The sequence below is a fragment of the Chelonoidis abingdonii genome, chromosome 19, assembly GCF_003597395.2.
Source record: "Chelonoidis abingdonii isolate Lonesome George chromosome 19, CheloAbing_2.0, whole genome shotgun sequence".
NCBI classification, from domain to species: Eukaryota; Metazoa; Chordata; order Testudines; family Testudinidae; genus Chelonoidis; species Chelonoidis abingdonii.
This window is the reverse complement of record NC_133787.1, coordinates 31751035-31768300: the sequence shown is the minus strand read 5'-3', so window position 1 is coordinate 31768300 and position 17266 is coordinate 31751035. Positions and strand designations below refer to the sequence as shown.

General features: G+C 40.7%; 1 long non-coding RNA gene across 1 annotated transcript in view; it reads left to right on the top strand.

The window, feature by feature from the left end:
- Positions 1-17266, top strand: part of LOC142047945 (uncharacterized) — a 202092-nt gene that overhangs the window by 113520 nt on the left and 71306 nt on the right. The window contains exon 2 of the long non-coding RNA XR_012657274.1: positions 6642-6668. This is a non-coding gene — a long non-coding RNA (uncharacterized LOC142047945). The remainder of the gene's footprint in view (positions 1-6641; positions 6669-17266) is intronic.

Below are 17266 nucleotides of genomic sequence, written 5' to 3'. Positions count from 1 at the left end.
GTCCCAATTTTTCATGGTTGCTGTCTGGTCACCCTATAGGCATTGGCAGTGGTTTTACTATATCCGTTCAAAAACCTTTGTGGCCCCTTCTCCATGAGCAGTTTGATAGAAGTGAATGGGCTGACTCCTGGAGTTAGGTGCTATTCAGCATGATTAAGAGTAACAGAATCTGACCGATTATTATTGTTTACTAGAATCTACTTCTCAGTAAATTCTTTTCAAATTAAGGGGTGGCTGGTTTAATAGGCCACTGGCATTGGCTCCATTGATAATTATACCATTTTTCTCCTTTCAGTAATTGTCCCAGTATGAACTGTGCTATTTTAGTGGAAAGTATTAATTATTTTATCAACAATTGGCAGATCCTGCTTGTATTTACTGGTTTCCTTTTAACCAAAACAAAGATTACAGGCCCTATTCCATGCCTCAGCTGCTAAATCTAATCTTTACTAAGAAACTTGGGAACCCCTTTTGCATGAAGCACTGTGTAAAGCTTTAAGCACTCTTTGAAGCTGAGTTGTATTAAATGATAGACAAAAAAAGCCCTCTGAAGAATTGGTGCTTAATTACAACTTAATTAGCATAATTATGCATGCTAATAGCATCTCAAATGAATAGCAGTTGTCAGGAGGTTGGGACCATCTGTAAGAGTGCCGGATTAATACATCATTTTTTATTTCTAACAACGCTGTAACTCTTTCTCTGAAAGTGATTTTCATTAATCAAGTTCATTTTTATTATATAGAAAATTTGGCATTTTTCATTATGGGCCATTATCCATTTCCCCATGCAGTCCTAACACAATACTAATGAGACCCCATGTGGCTACTCCACATTGACAATGGTAGTACAGGTGTATTATTATAATTGTTACAAACAGCACATGGTACCTCAGGACTAGTAGAGTTCTAGTCTCAAGGTATCAGGGTTTCCACTTGGTTCCTTCCCTTGGGTCCAGTACAATTTCCAGAGCTTTATGAAAAACATACATGTTTGTGGTTATGAGGAAGCAGATTTAAAGCGATAGAAGCATGTTTGTTTTTGAACCAGATAACTTGGAAGTTCAGTAAGCTGTTTTTCTGAGAGTCTTTTTTTTCCTTTCCCCTGGACCTACTAAACTCTGAGCTTAAAAGAAAATGCATGCTGCTCCAAAGGTCTGCTGAAGGGGCCAGGGATGATGCAATGGATATGGTGAAACCATCGGTGTTTATTTAAAAAGCCTTTTTGTGGAAATGAACAAATTCTAAAAGCATTACTCACTGCTAAATGCAGTAATACAACAGCAGTGGAAAAATTGTCTTGGTATATGGTGACCCCAAGAAGAAACATATGTGGCAAACTCTAATGATACACTGCATGTACATAACACCACCAGCCCCCACTTGAAAGTTTTGTGCATTTGTTGCACTGAATCAACTGGCCAAACTCCACTATCAGGTATGCAGCTATAAATCCACAGTAACCCCACTTGAGTCTCTGGAGTTAGTTCAGATTTACACTGCATAGGGATATGACCCTAAAGTTTGTGTTTTAGCTTTGGGTAATTGGTTAATGTTTGCTTTGTAAAGACAAAAACTCTGTATAAATGCTAAGAGTTATAATTATTGAGTCACATATTTTTTCATTTTTTTTTCTTCAAATGTACTATTTTTTTTTTTAAAGAAGCTTTTCCTGTTAGATCTTGGCCATCTCTATGAAAAACAAAGGCTGGCTTTCCTTTAGATTTTGGATTCCTTTGATGACCTGACTACAGAGTGATCAGAGCCATTTCAATCCTGTATATTTTAAGGAGAAGTGGTGATGAAGATTCCACACAGCCACTGTCCCTGTGTTTATCAGCTGTTCTCTGCAGGTCACACTCCTAATCAACCCTAAACAAAAGAACATTGAAAATAACTCAACTGACACAGTCTTCATCATAACTCAGGGCTTGATGGTACGCCATAGTAAATCTTACTCTGGTATTGTTGTTCATTAATATATGTTCTTATGTAAGCCCCACTTCTGTATCTATTCTGGTTACATGCCTACATGGAACAAACCTGTCAACTTTTTTTTCACTGCTCAGTCAGTCGGAGCCAGTGACAAATGAAATTTATATCCAACTGTCCCGTGGCTTAGGAACAGGTGGAAGCTGAGCAGACCAGGTCAGGATCCAATGAAAATAACATGTAAAGTAGCAGCATTAATATGTAAAACAAAAGCTCAGAAGAGATTAGTCGTTCAGGCATGCAGCTTGTCAATGTTTGGCACGGATCTGATTTAAAAAAAAAAAATCAGTAGCAGCCCCAAACTAAACATCTCTCTCATCATCCAATATATCTGCATTATGTTACAGAAAAGACTGAACATAAGCAGGCAAGATGGTATTTAAAAGGAACTTTCAATTTGCTACCGTATAGGAAAGCATTGTGATTTCTTTTTGTTTCATTTTGAGCACCTTTGTAGAGCCCTAGATGTGAATGAAATTTAAAAAAAAAAATGGCTCTATCCTAATATATCAGGTTTTTTTGTTTAGCTTGGCCTGATTACATTTATTTTATTGTTTAAAAATATGAGACTATTAAACAAATAGACTGAACGCTATCAGATGGGCTAATGATGCCCTCATAATAGTCAATTGAAAATTCCCCGGGCCTTCAGTGAAAGCAGGTTTAAACTCAGAATTGCAAACCAGTTGTAGTGTGGGCAAGTGCTGTGTTCTAACAATGCACTCCAGTACTGATCTGCAATGTCCTGTTGTATTGCAGTATTGAGCATCTCCTGAGCAAGGATTTTAAACTGGGCTCCATTGTGTTACATCGTGTGGTGTTTTCTAATGTCATTAAACAGCTTCTGTGAACTAAGAATAGACCCCTACAAAGTTATTTCCCCTGTGACCTAAGATACATTTGAATCAGGCTCTTCACAAATAAAAGGCTAAAGGTTGTTACACCCTCCAGGTTAAATAGACTGTATATGTCCTTAACTCCCCGATTTGAGATGAAGATACAACACTAAGAGGAAGAAAGAAAGAAAAGAGAGAGAACTTCTAGGCACAGAAGGAAACATTAATAAAAGTATCTATATTTATAAGTTCTTTTAATTTCTATTTGCGGTATGTTTCTTGGGTTTTATTCTTAGATTTGCTTTTTGGAAAATGCATATTTATAGTAAGTCGTTCCTGTTTGACTGCTGTATTTGGACAAAGCCTCCATGTCTAGCTGTACCCACTGTAAGTTTTAAATACTATTTAGTAGCATATCCCTTTGCAGATTATTGGTGGTCTGATCAGAGCCTGACCTGTTTTCACAGAAAGCAGTCAAAAAGAGATACTGTAACTCATTCTGAAGTGTAATTTACCAAGTGGAACAGTCTGTTACTGGCCTTTGAATGACTTGTATGCTGGTGTTTAAAGACAGACCGTTTGGGTTTAGTATAATGTGAGCCAGCAAAACAACTATTTCTTACGCACTTTTTTTGTTTTGGTAGCATTTTTTGTCACAGGATGGTAGGGGCATTGCAGAGATGATGCAGCTGGTCTCTGGGTCAGCATGCAAGCTACAATGCTCTCCATCCACTTCTGTACCTTCTGTCTGATCCAGGTGCCAGGCTAAAGGTGACCTCAGAAGAGTTGTTGCATACCGAACCAGTGAGCTGACTGGAAGTGGGTGGATGTAATCAATGATGGAGGGAAAAGAGGAAAAATGGGCATAAAAATGGGCATAAAAATGCACTAGAATGATGGGCTGAGTGAAGAGATTCGACCTATTTGTATTGTTGTGATAAGCAGCAATGTGTGAGAGTCAGTGCTCTGAGGCCCAAAAAAAGAGTAACAAAGAAAAGCCCGGTTCGTATTTAGTGTCTTTCATTCTTCTGCTTGTTTCCCTTTTTAACTTAATCGCTTTATTAGTTTAAATTATTTTCCCCCTTTTCTCACCAAATGCCATTTTCACATTTCCTTATTTGTATCCTTCTAAGCAAATCCTGACTCTGAGCATCAAAAGATTAACCCTATATCCTCGCTCTTCTTCTCTCTCTCTCTCTGTGTCCTTCCATGGTTCCTTCTAATCCTCTGCTATTATTGCAAAATTCAATTGTTCTTTATAGCACAGTAATGCACACGGTGTTAAATATGTGCAAAAGAATGAGAAACACAATGTCACAATGTTAGAGGTAGAAAAGATCATCCTGTCTAGATTTGGTGCAAGACAACTTGCTCTGGATCATCTGAATGATCTCTGTTCAAGATGGTCTATATACATGAGATCTGGGAGGAACTCTGAGTGGCCAGTGGCCATGTGAGGCCAGGCAACAGATAGTTAGGTTTGTTGACCAGATACCATAAAAGTAGTGGCATATATGGCCCAAGTTGGTAACCAAAGTGAGTAACAACAATGGGCTGGTTATTAGGAATGACAGGATGGAGGCCATGAATAGGAGCAAAGTATGTTCAGCAGATGTTGGAAAGTGTTGCCTGTTGAGAATATGTAGAAGATTATGCTTCACAGAGATGAAAGAAGAGTCATGGAAGTGGAGACCCTGCCAGTCGCATGTGTATGAGATAAGGCCAAACTGTGGGACATGTATCCAAATTCTCACTTGAGTATATGTTTCCCCAAAGTTTGTGGGTGCTCAGATTCAGTGTTTAGTTCACTGTAAAGATAGTCTCAAGCCAAGAGTTTAAACCTGGATCCAAAAGTCTGCAAAGTTGAGGAGATTTAGAATCTGAAGTTTCAGTATGGGCACTGTTGTATTGCATTGGTATGATTCTTAAAGAAACAAAAAGCAAGAAAGTCATGTGGTGTTCATTGCACTGCCATTGCCAGGCTTCAGAGCATATCTCTGTATGCTTATATTTGGACAGAGCATGAGGCCATTATTTGTTAACTTGTGTATATTGGAGGAGACCACAGCGAAGAGTACTTTAGCACCAATAGATTAGGACCAGAATAAGTTACAAGCCTGTGAGTGTGTGTGATACTGGAAAAGATAATGTGACCTCGCAGGGGTGGAGCAGGTAACTGCCTTTTCTATGACCAGGAAGAGAATGAATCTGAGGGTTTGTGGGGATGGAGGGCAGATTTTTTCATACAAAGAAAACAGCAATGCCAAGATTCAGTTTTGGTACATCATGTCTCCATGTCCATGCAGAGCACTGCTGATATTATGCTTTTGATAGGAGAGAGTCTCTGGAAAAATGTATTTTACTAAAAGCAGCACACAGTGTGCAGTGCAATATTAATCCAACAACAGTCCTACAGTTTTGCTGACAGGTCCCTAGTACCACCTCAGGTTTTAAAAACATGTCAGTTAAATATTTTAAGCAAATTTGAAAAGGTACTTCTTGTACATTGAGTGCTCTACATCTGGGGAAAAGAGCACTTGATGAGATTGAATAGAGAGCGAAGCCTAGCTGCTCTGGCTAATAACATTCTTATTAATACATAAAACTTCTATTGTTTCTTAATTTACTTGAAATGGTTGTTTAGGCCGTTAATTGGCCTATAACAATATAGCGATAGCAAGTTAGATTTCAATCAACATACTCATGAATTGCCAGTATTTTAGCAATAAATTGCTAGCTAATAAACTTCTTGTAGCTTTCTTTGTAAATGCCAACTAAAGGCCTAAACATTCCATGCAGATTTAATTACACATTTAGTGCTCAAGTAATTTTGAATTAATTACGTGCCAAATGGATTTATATTCTATGTACTTAATAAACCTTGGTAAGTGCCCTTTTAACAATCTATTGGTATTTAGAATCCTATCTGTTTAAAAAGAATGTCTTATGTTGTTGGGTCATGATGCTTCCCCCATACATTTACAAACTGATTGCGGTGCCTGCTCTGTTGTACATGAGTCGGGACTGGAAGAATCAGACTTAGACGAGTGCAGGTGTGAACAGAGCAGAGGCCTATGGAGATTCAGCCATTGAATGCGGAATCAGTCTATGATGGGCTGAATTTTACAGGGGCTCCTGTTTGCAGACCTGATCCAAAGCCCATTGAAATCAGTGAAAAGGCTCCAATTGATTTTCACTGGGCTTTGGATCAGGCTAGTGCAGTGCCCGGAACAGCTATGGGAGCTCTATGTGATATACCAGCAGCAGGAAGAATCAGTGGCAAAGACTTGCCTGTAATTGTAACACTCAGCTCTCTACTGGGATGGAGGAAGATGCTAGGATTCATACTGGGTGCTGATCTTGCACTGATTTGGGGGAATTCCATTATGTTTACCGACCTCTAACTAGTAGATGTCTGATAAATGTCACACAGATACAAACTTAATACTTTTTTTAAATGAAAAAGCTTTTTCTGCTGACTTGGACAACACCCTCTTCCCCGTGGCCACATGTATAAATGCAGGAAGGAGGGATGGATAGACAGACAGGTAACTTGCCACAAAAAGTTACTCATGGCTGGGAAGTAGATTTTCCAAGCCCTGTTTTAAAATCTTTTGCTTTTAAAACATTTTATGTATGGAAATTCACTAGGCCACTTGTTTGATGTGTTTCTATTGTCACTAAGTTGTCTAGGCTGAATTTGATCTTTGACACACCATAAGTAGCATGTGATATGGGATTGCCCTGGCAGCTTTACATAGTTTTCACATTTAGATGTTTTAAAAAAGCCTAACAATTTGTCTTTCCTTTGCAGGTTTTGCATCCTCTGAAGACAGAGTTGGTAAGCTAAAGGCCACGAGTTTTATTTAAATTTAATTATTGACCTTTATTAGTTCTCTCTTCTCTGCACGTAGTACCTAATTTAATACATTTTAACATGCGATGAGTGTTCAGTAATAATGTTTCAGGGAGATTTTGCTGTCAAGCTGTAGCAGCAGTAGAGTACTCATTCTGCAGGAATACCCCTTCCGAATGGAGTATGGAGGAGCAAGCTTCTGCCCTCTGTACACGAAGATAAAGGCTGAGCAGCTGGAGAATACACCTGCAGGTCAGGGTGAAGCGAAAAGGGCAACAGTAAAATGAAAAAGCAGTTCCTTGGGGCCTGAAATGGAGTTCTACATAAAACACAATTGTATAAGTTCTTCCACGACCGTGGAAATGTCTGATTTCCCTTGTTGTCAAGAGGTCGTAAAGGCAGGTTTACAAGCACTAGATAACTGATGCAGCAGTATTACTAAAGATGTTCCTTTTTTGTCCTGGTGTATGCCATTCAAATAAATTGTTATAGCACCAAACCGGCTGAGCTGTCTAAATAAGTAAGGAATCTTGGGTGCGGGAGGGATTAGCCAACTCTTCCTATGCTAAAAACCATAATGACATCACTTTAAAATATGCATTTTATTAAAATTATATTGAAAAGAAAGTTGCTTATTTTTGTAAAAGGGATGTGTATTTATCTGTGAGATAGCAGTGGCTGTGAAAGGAAGCAGCAACATACCCTGTAGCCGTCATTATTGCTAGAAAATTGACTGTGCCGCTAGTTAAACATCACAAGTGAAGCAAAGATGGTTACAGGCTGATAAAGTCAATCATCACTTATTAATGATGTTTCAGGCCATAGCCTGGATGTTAGGAGTTGAGTTTTAAATTAAAAATCTCTCTGTTTACATGTGAGACTCCAGCAAGGGTGAGTGCAGGAAGTGATTGGACATGAATGATCTCAAAGGATATATTTTGGTACGATGGAGAATCTAGGGCATTTATAGTGATGCATTCACAACAATATCTTGTATTTAAGACATCTTCAATTCAGAAACAGAAAGGTGTCTCTAAAGCCTTTCTGTATCATTCCATTTTTTGTTTGTGTGCTACAGTTCCCAGCAACGCCCATTTTAAAGGGCTGTAACCCTGTGATACATGTGTTGGGCACACTGGCTCTTTCAGACCAGCACTCTGTTATTCATCTATTTTGCAGACTGTAGCACCAAATACTCTAGGGTGAAATTCACATGGTACAGCAGGCACGCACAAGACCTGCATATTACTTAAAGCCCACTTAAGATGAAGTGGTGCATAATCCTTCTGTGGATCCTCTGCAGAGAATGAATTTTATTTCTGTAGAGTTAACACCCTCATAAAGTTCAAATGATAAATATTGCAGAGGGAAGTTTGGGCAAGGACTGAGATGGAGGACAGTCAATAAGATAGAGAGCACCAGAAAGGCTGCTTCAAGAAAAATCTCACACCAGCACTAGCTAGGTTCATATGAAAGGATTTAAAGATTGCTGTGCTAGATAAGGAAAGGGAACAAGTGGAGACATGGTCCATGAGGTTGTAGCGATCATAAGGAGAGGGTGAATAATTATTTGTATAATATAAACTGGGTGGGTAATTTTGAACTGAATCCTGAAAAAGGATGTTAGCTGATAATTAGGCATAATACTACATTGTCACCTAGAAGAACACAGAGGTCTGGACTTCTCGTGGGATTTCAGTTCTTGAATGGCAAAAGAGCCATGAGACTGGCAGCTCTTGGGTTACTGTGGGCTCTAGAGTCAAGCATCAGAAGAGCCAAGGAAAGACAGCAACTGAAATACCTAGCTATCCAGGTTCAGCACAACACTGCCATTTTTGCTTCTGTTTGGGTTTCTGCAGAGCCAAGTTAGAGGGGAACACAGCCCCCCCCTACCAGGGAGTGCAGGACCTTGGATGCCTCTGCAGCTCTGTGGCTCAACTACTGCCCCCTGTGAGTGGGGGGAAGAGGGAGGATTTCTAGTGTCTCCCTGAACTCCATGGAAATCTCCAGTGCAAAGCCCTAGTTTCTTTGAGCAAGGATTAGCATTTGCTATGTGATTTTCCTTTGCTAAATGCTCTAGAACTATAACATGCAGCATTTACAAAAGTGTAATACCCCCACACCCTGAGGAATTAAAGACACTCACAACTACTGCAAATGCTAACCATGGACCCGATCCTGGAAACCCATATGCTACTCAAAGGAGTTACTTGCAAGAGCGGGAATTACTAATGTGATTAGGCATTTCCAGGAACATACTCTGTACATCATTCATCATCAGCCTTTACAGTGCTGTTAAACCTGACACCTGGAAGTCACTGGGATTGCTTCCTGCCTTTTAAGGTGCCAGGCTCAGTTGTTTGTCGGACACTGAAGGACACAACAGCAAATTTTTCCAACTTGATGTCCCAGCTTTTCCAAGCTGAATGCATGCAGCTGCATGTATCAAGATAGCCAAGGTGTGGAGCAACTTTGGTGTTTTGCACATTGGAGATTTTCTTGTATAAATTCTGCATGTAGGGCCTGATCCAGTGCTCCTGAAGACTCCAATGGAAAGACTCCAGTTGACATAATTTTGCTTTGGATCAGGGACTTTCTCTCTGGCATTGCTACCTGTAATATGGGTACCTGGCGCAGAGGTGTAAGGAGTTTTATGCTCCCTTGCCATCCTTCACAGCCACACACTGTTTGGTCTTGTATTTGTGATTGCACAAGAGTACCACAAACACAAGCATGAGATGATGCCTTCACGCCTTCGGAAACAGAAAGATATGACTAGACATGGTACTGATCCTATACGCCAAATCCGAACATTACAGAAATTCAGATACAGTTGCAGACAAACTCAGTGTCTGCTTCAAAGCCCACAGAATGGGAACATTTCTACTGACTTCAAAGGACTTTGGACCAAGCCCTTCATGACTGGCACCTCATCCTATGATGGGCCTGACCAAATTGCCAGATGTGAAAATCCATGCAGAGGGCTTTAGGGAATTTTGAATGTAGATCTCCAGTGTTTCTGAACTCAGCAGTTTGGGCCCATCTCTCGTGAAGAAATCTCTAATGGCCACTTGAGTTTTTAGACCTGTCAATATCCACTGACTCAGTAGAGAAGAGATGACATCTTCACCCTAACTTCTATTTTGTCAACTAGCTTTAAACCAACAGAATTCTTGTTTATTGTTCACACTGCTATAGCCTCATCATAATGTAACACAGTTTTTTTTGGAGTTAAGCCCACTCGAGTTCTAAAATGGTCTTGTGAGGTGAATAGTGGCCAGAACAAAGGGATAAAATGTCAGAACTTCTGGGCTTTGGTTTCAGATATGTGTGTGGGTTAATTTGGGCAGTCATTTAACTTTCTGTGCCTCAGTTTATCAAACTGTAAAATGAGGCTAATAACACTTGCCTGTCTTACCAGAAGATTCCCTGTGCTGGAAGAATCCCCAACTGTCTGGTTCAATTGGTTTTCCATTTCTTTTGTGCTGCCATAACCAATCAAAGCATGCAGAAGGGTGCCAAGATCTGGCTCTCAATTTAGAAATGCATTAATTAATAATAACTTTTTCACTGGTGTCTCTGAAGAGGTTTGAGATCATTTGATAAAAGGTGTTATGGAAGCACAAGGCATAATTATAATAATACTTTTTGTTTATTGTTAGTGTTTCTTGGCCAACGCTTGCTATCCTTGCTCACACAAGTAATTCCATTGAAGTTAATGGGATTGTTTGTGTGAGCAGGGTTTGGCCCATTCTTATTTATTAATATAATTTATAAGACTATTGGTGCCCTCCGGGTAAGTCCAGATGGTAATATATTTGCAATGCATGCTGAGACCATTGTACGGAAGTACCTGTGTAATGAAGCTAGAGTGTATATTGCACCCAGTTGTGGATGATCCTGTTCAGAAATGGTGCTGCAGACCCAGCAATGATGGCAACATTGGTTATTCACTGTCTTGCCCAGAAATACAACATGGTGCTTCTCAATTTGCTGCTTTTGATGGTAGGAAGTGTTTTTCTGGCTTTGCTGAGAGAGAGAAAACTTAATTCAGATTCACTAAGGACAGCTCCATTCTGTGCTTCTAACATCTAACCCTGTGCTTTGGGGCCCAGAGCACTGGTAAATCCACAGTCCCTGCTGTTAGTGATCACATATTGTATCAAAATTCTTCACTCCTGGCAACAAGGGATTAAAGTGAAATGAAAATTGGAAAGAAAGAGTTTCTCACTGCCTCCTCCTCTCCATTCTATTAAAGCCACACTTCTTGCCTCCACTATAAATATTTAGAGCAACGGTAACCAACGTTTAAAGATTGGGACGGGAACAGAAATCTAACTGTGTCTGCGTCATCCTTTTCAGCATGCTGCAGCACAGTGCAGCACATTCATCTAGAGGTCATTTGCATTCTTAATGAGGTCATCTGCCCTCTATTTGCAGAGAAAGGAGTATGAAACTTCAATGAGCTTTCTAATCGCTAAGCGAGGTGTATAGTCTTGATGAGTTGGATAAAGCTTTAAGATATTATACTTCTGGGTTCACCAGGCAACAGGGGTTATATAAATGGTTGAAATTAGTAAAAAGTCTCCCTTTGCACATGTTTTCTAATTCCACACAATCAAGTCCTAATCCCACACAGTCTGTGAATGGGAAGTTTAAGGCCCTTCTCTGGGTTTTGGGTGTATATTACCTTTCAGGAACACTAGAGTTAGAGAGAAGAAAGAAAATGTTAAGACTCAGGAAATTAAAAGTTGTTATGGTTCAATTTAGATGAAACCTAAACTTCTGAAAATGTGGCAATTCACAATTAAGCTGCCCAAACGAACTGTATTCTGCCCTCTTTATGGGACAACTCTCCCATTTACCTTCCTTTTGTTTCTTTTTACAGCTACTTTCTAAGAGGTGGTGTTATTGTTTGAATCTGGGATTTTTTTAAAGGACTTTAAGAAGTCCACAGTCTTCAATGTAAATCCTGAGTGGCCACTGTATTGGCAAGAGGAGCTTCAAAGGTACCCCACAGAACACCGGTTTGTGTGTTTGAATGACACTTGACTCATTGGTTGCTACCTGGAATCACACAGGCCCAATCCTGTGAGTTGCTGGGCACTACCAGCAAGCTGAACCTCCTAGTTCAGACCTTTAACAAGAAGTGGAAATGATTGCCTCATTGTGGTATTCGTATAGTTGGGAATTGGTAAGAATCTGTCAACTTTTCCTCTAACTCAGCCTCCCACACACCAAGTAAACATCCCCTCTGACACACAAACATGACAATCCTGATAAACCGATTATAGCATTTTTTCCTTCAATAGATCCTTTGGGATGAAATCAGTTCTGTGCATTTTGATTTTAAACCAGAAATCCTTCAGTCATTTGTTTCCTTTCATTAAGATCAATTATTGTGTTTCATTCTGGGGGGTATGGAGGAAGCTTGGTGGGGGTGAAAGTATTGTTTTCATGTGCATGGCAGCTGGTGCCAAAAAAAAGACAAAAACCAAAAAAACCCTGCTAGACTTTAAAGGCATTTTCCTTTCTTTACTGTACATATAAATGCAGAATCAAAACCATTTAAACTTGAGCTCTGGCTACGGAGAATGCGAGGTACGAAATGGAGTTGTTTATGCTGAGAGAGTGATACAGATTAAACTAGTTTTCAGGTCTGTGGATTCACAAGCCAACCCCTTACTAAGAAAGGCATTTGGTAGTGTACTTTCCAGCAACACCACATACTTAATAAGTGGTTTCCCTTGGAACTGGAAGGGCTTACGTTTGGACAGCATATGATGTCAAGGGTCTTAAAGACTAATCAATGTGGAGTCTTGCTCTTGGAAGATTATATTGAACTTCATGGTGAACAAGTTTGTCACTGTGATATTATTCTGGGTAACTGAGCCATCTGTAGTAACTCAATACAGCCTGAGAGAGGCTCCTTAGGACTTTGGAAGATGACATTTGATTTGCAGGCAGAATAACATAGAGGTCCATAAAAATGATCCTCAATACTTTCCTCGCAACAAGAGATTGTGTCATAGATGGTTTGAAGCATTTCCTTGGGCATTCAACAGCATCCTAAGAGCCTGATCCAAACCCCAGTGAGGTCAATGGGAGTTTTTCCTTTGACTTCAGAGGGTTTTGGATAAGGCTCTAAATGTGCATTTCTTTTCCACTTCTTTTAAAAACAAAATCCTCGTAATTAGTGTTTGTTTGTTCCTCCTTCTTCCATTTCTGCTGCTCAGCTCCTGTTTCATATTAGCCTTCGTATGTCTGTTGTAAAAATATAAATGCTGATAGGTGGAGAGAGGAAAATTAATCTATCAGCTGTGTGATTGCCTTAGTATATTTGGATATTGAAACTGCTAAATTGCTGCCAGTCCATGGGTACCATTGAACTCTGTCATTGACTCAATAGATGCTCTTCAGTCCATTTTTCACTAGTTGCTTTCTGTCTCTTGGACCTTCTACACTCAAGCCAATAACTGAAAGGCTAGTGTGGACATGCAGTTTCTCTGCACTTCCCAAGTCAGTAGTAGAGGTTACATGGTATAAATCATCTACCATTACTTAACTGATTAATCTGGACCACACTCTGTTGAAATACACATTTGGCATACTTTTCTCAGTTGCCCTACCTGGCAGGCAGGGTTAGTTACATTGTATTTTTAATCAGTGCATTGACTTTCCAAAACCAAGTAACTCTTCCTTAAAATAAAAACGGAGACATATACCCTACCCAAGGAAAGGCTTTGCCCTTAGCCCACAGCTGTCTCACTGCAAAATGATGTAAATCACATGATGTACTTAGCCTTTATTACAGCTGATGTGCTGCAATACGCCATAGCAATAGAAAATCATCCTCACTGCAACTTACAGAGGGCTCAAGCTGTGGAATTCAAATCTGGATCCAGATATTTGATTTACACAGTTCAGATGTGGGAACTCAACCTGTTATCGAGGTTCATTTGCAGAACTCTGCTCTGGATTAGGATTCAGAATGCCCCAAAGTTCAGGGGTGTTTAGATCCAGAGTTTTGGCTCAAGCCCATCTTAACTTACAATCATAAATGTTACAGACTAGCTTGTGGCCCTTGAGTAAGGGTCTGTGCATTGTTGCACTTGCCTAGGTGCAGATGGGGCGGCTCTAGGTATTTTGCCGCCACAAGCATAGCAGGCAGCCTGCCTTCGGCGGCAGCCTGCGGGAGGCTCGCCAAAGCCGCGGGACCAGCGGACCCTCTGCAGGCACGCCGCCAAAGACAGCCTGCCTGCTGCCCTCGCAGCAACCAGCAGAGCACCCACCTTGGCTTGCTGCCCCAAGCACACGCTTGGCATGCTGGTGCCTGGAACTGCCCCTGGGTGCAAACGAGAAACTGAGTGAGGATTCAGAGCCACAGTTCAGTCTCTGGTTTCCCTTTACTCCAGGGGAGAAGTGGGCTATGCCATCCAACACCTGGTATAGATTGTTCCGTTTTCTATGCAAGATCATCTGCGCTGGCTAGTGGCTGGAGTCATGGCTCCATCTGTTTCTCACCCCAGACTGCTTATTCCCTGCCCTCCTCTACAGGAAGGGCCAAAGATACTGTGTAGCAGCTGTGACCTGCAATGTGAGTAACCCAAATTACAGGCTTTCCCTAGAGTGTCAGCCTGGGACCCTCTCACTCACATGAATTAGGCTTGGTCTACACTACAGAGTTAGGTCAACCTAAGGTAGCTTATGTCAACCTAACTATGTTAGTATCTACACTACAGCCTTGCTCCCTCCAATGTAAGTGCCTTGCTACACAGATATAATAACTCCACCTCCACGAGAGGTGTAGGGCTTATGTCGGTGTAGGTAGGGCGATGCAGTGTCTACACAGACACTGTGTTCCTTACATTGGCTGTTGGCTGTCTTGTGAGTTTGAGCCGTGAAATTAACAAGAAAGCTGGCTCCCCAGCCAGGCTGCTGCTGGGTCTCCACTCCAAGCTGGGCTGCCACCCAAGCTCCCAGCTTGTCTGCCCCTCAGACTCCCTGCTGGGAGTCCTGCTGCCCTCTGGAGTCTCCGTTCTCAGCCAGAAGCATGGAAGCCGATCAGGCTCCAGGTGCAAATCTCCCTTTCAGAGGCCAGAAACTCTAGAAACTTCCCTCCCACTTCCAGCTGGGAGTGGGGAAGCAAGAATCCCTGGGGGCCCACTGGGCTCATGGTGGGGAGCCGAGAACCCTGTCTCTCAGCCCCCAACATTGTCCCTCTTTAGTCAGTGAAAGCACTCCTGGTGAGGATGTGCACCACCGACAGAAGGAGGGTAGTGTGGACATCAGCCACCAGAGTAATTACTGCAGTGTCTGTAAATCGACCTAACATAGGTCAATTTAAAATTGTAGTATAGACATACCCTTAGTCCCACTGACTTCAAAGGCCTTTCTCAGGCAAATAAGACAATGACAATTTGGCCCAAAGACCCTTTGAAGAATTGTATATCCTGCTCTAGTTTTAAAATGGATCTATCAAAGACTATTGATGAGACTTGTCACTTTCCCTAGGAAAAGCCCTTGCCTAGTACTGTATGCGAAGTTGATTGAATTAAGTCTGAGCCCTTTCATACTGGCTGGTACCAGTTGTTAATGAACTGTTGCTTGGGATGGTTAATGCTGTGTGAAATCAGTCATTAATTCTAGAAACAACTGATTTCAGGGAGATCATGGCAATTATGAACAGTTTGTAATAGCAACGACATAGTAAAGCAAAACAAAAAGGCTTGCATTAGTCACAAAGGAAATGCCAGGAATGCAGCTAGGAAGGTTGGCTCGGGGGAAAACATGGTAGGCTCTTCCTTACCAATCACCGCAGTCAAAAGCTGAGTATTGAAAAACAACTCTGGGATGTAGTAGTCATTCCTGAATTGTCACGAATACAGTTAATATGAAAAGGCGGCACATTATATTGTCTATCTAACCCTTCCTCGCAGTTTATCCTTTCGACTTACTTGATGACATTGCAAAATACTAACCTGACTATGGGGAACTGGTGTGTGTGTGTTAATTTCCATTCCTTTATGAATCAATCCATAAACAAACTATAAAGGTGCTATAAATCTTAAGAAAAATTGCCTGCTATGAAAGTATGTTAAGCATTTTTATGCAATTCTTACCTTCCCAGACTTGAATAGAAGACAGCCCTGAAATATGCGAACTCTGAATGTTAAGGTTAAATCAGATACATAATCAGTCAAACTGGCTTTGCTTTCAAAATACAATTCATACAATAAATATAATCATGTGATCTGTCCTTTTTAGCACTGTTCCATGCTGACAGCATCTGAGAGAAGGCAGCCAGACAATAAACACTACCTGAGCTCTGTGTGGTATCCTATGCGTGTCTGTTTGATACAGATTTACTGCATTTACAGGGTAAATCTCCCTAAGCTATAGAGAGCTTTTAAGACAATTATACTGCAGTGTCCCCTTTCTACAAGAGTCACTGTCATAATCTTGCTAAGAAGCAGTGGAGGAGCAGGCTGGGTAATTAATCTGTAGTTTTTTGCCTTTCGTTCATAATGAGTTACTTTGTTTTAAAAAAAACATGTAATGCATTTCTTAGGCAGCCTGTGTTGTTCTTAGAGTAAAATCCTTGTTAGGGTGTAGCTTTCCTCTTGGTCACAAAAATGCCCACCCCAATACTCATTGGGTTGGTTCAGGCTGACTGCCTGCACAATGGTGTGGACATGTAAGAAGCTCAAATATTAATCAAATTTGGGTTGCACAATAACAGTTGAGGTATTTATCCTTCAGCTTTCTGCTATGGTGGTGTTCACCAGACAGGAAAGGAATGGAGCTGTAGATCACAAAGGGATGAAAAAAGTGTTCACTTTGGTTCACTCATCCTCAAAGAATTTGCTAGAAAATAAGCTCATGGTAGGATGCAATCTTCAGGAGTCGTGGTAAGATCAGTGTTAAACAATCAGTGTGGATGGGGCAAGTCATGCTCTGGCATGTTAGGGGAATGTAGTTAACCCAGTGGTTCCAGTAGAATTTGCACACAGTCAGCTGACATGATGTTAAGCATGACTTCTCTTGACTGTCCTGTTTACAAAGTCATGTTTACCATCCTGTTAGTTATTTTCTAGTCAACATCAGCCCAGAGATCAACTGTAATCAGATCCCCATACAGTGCAACCCAATTTTGTTTAAATCCCATAAGATGGGAAGAATTCATTCAACCTAAAGACAGTTATGTGGTGGTAGATCTCTGTCAGTCTCCTGGACTAGGGATTTATATCCCATTCAATGTTCTGAAAATCAAGAAGGCAGGGAAAATCAGTTAACAATAACGGGAAGCTGTAGTGTCCTGTGTTGTTTATATTGTCAGCCTCCTTTCATAACTATATTTCACTGGCTTGTACACTGATATGGTTAGTTGTGTAGTGTTTGTAACTTTCCTTGGGGCAGATCTTCAACTGTTGTAAATTGAAGTAGCTGCTATGGTTTCTGTAGAGCAATGACAATTTATACCAGCCACGGATTCTGTGGCTTTGAGATTTTAGAGTGGAAAGTGTTCCACACTGATTGCAACATTAACTTATTTTTAATTTTTTTTTCTCCCAGATACATTT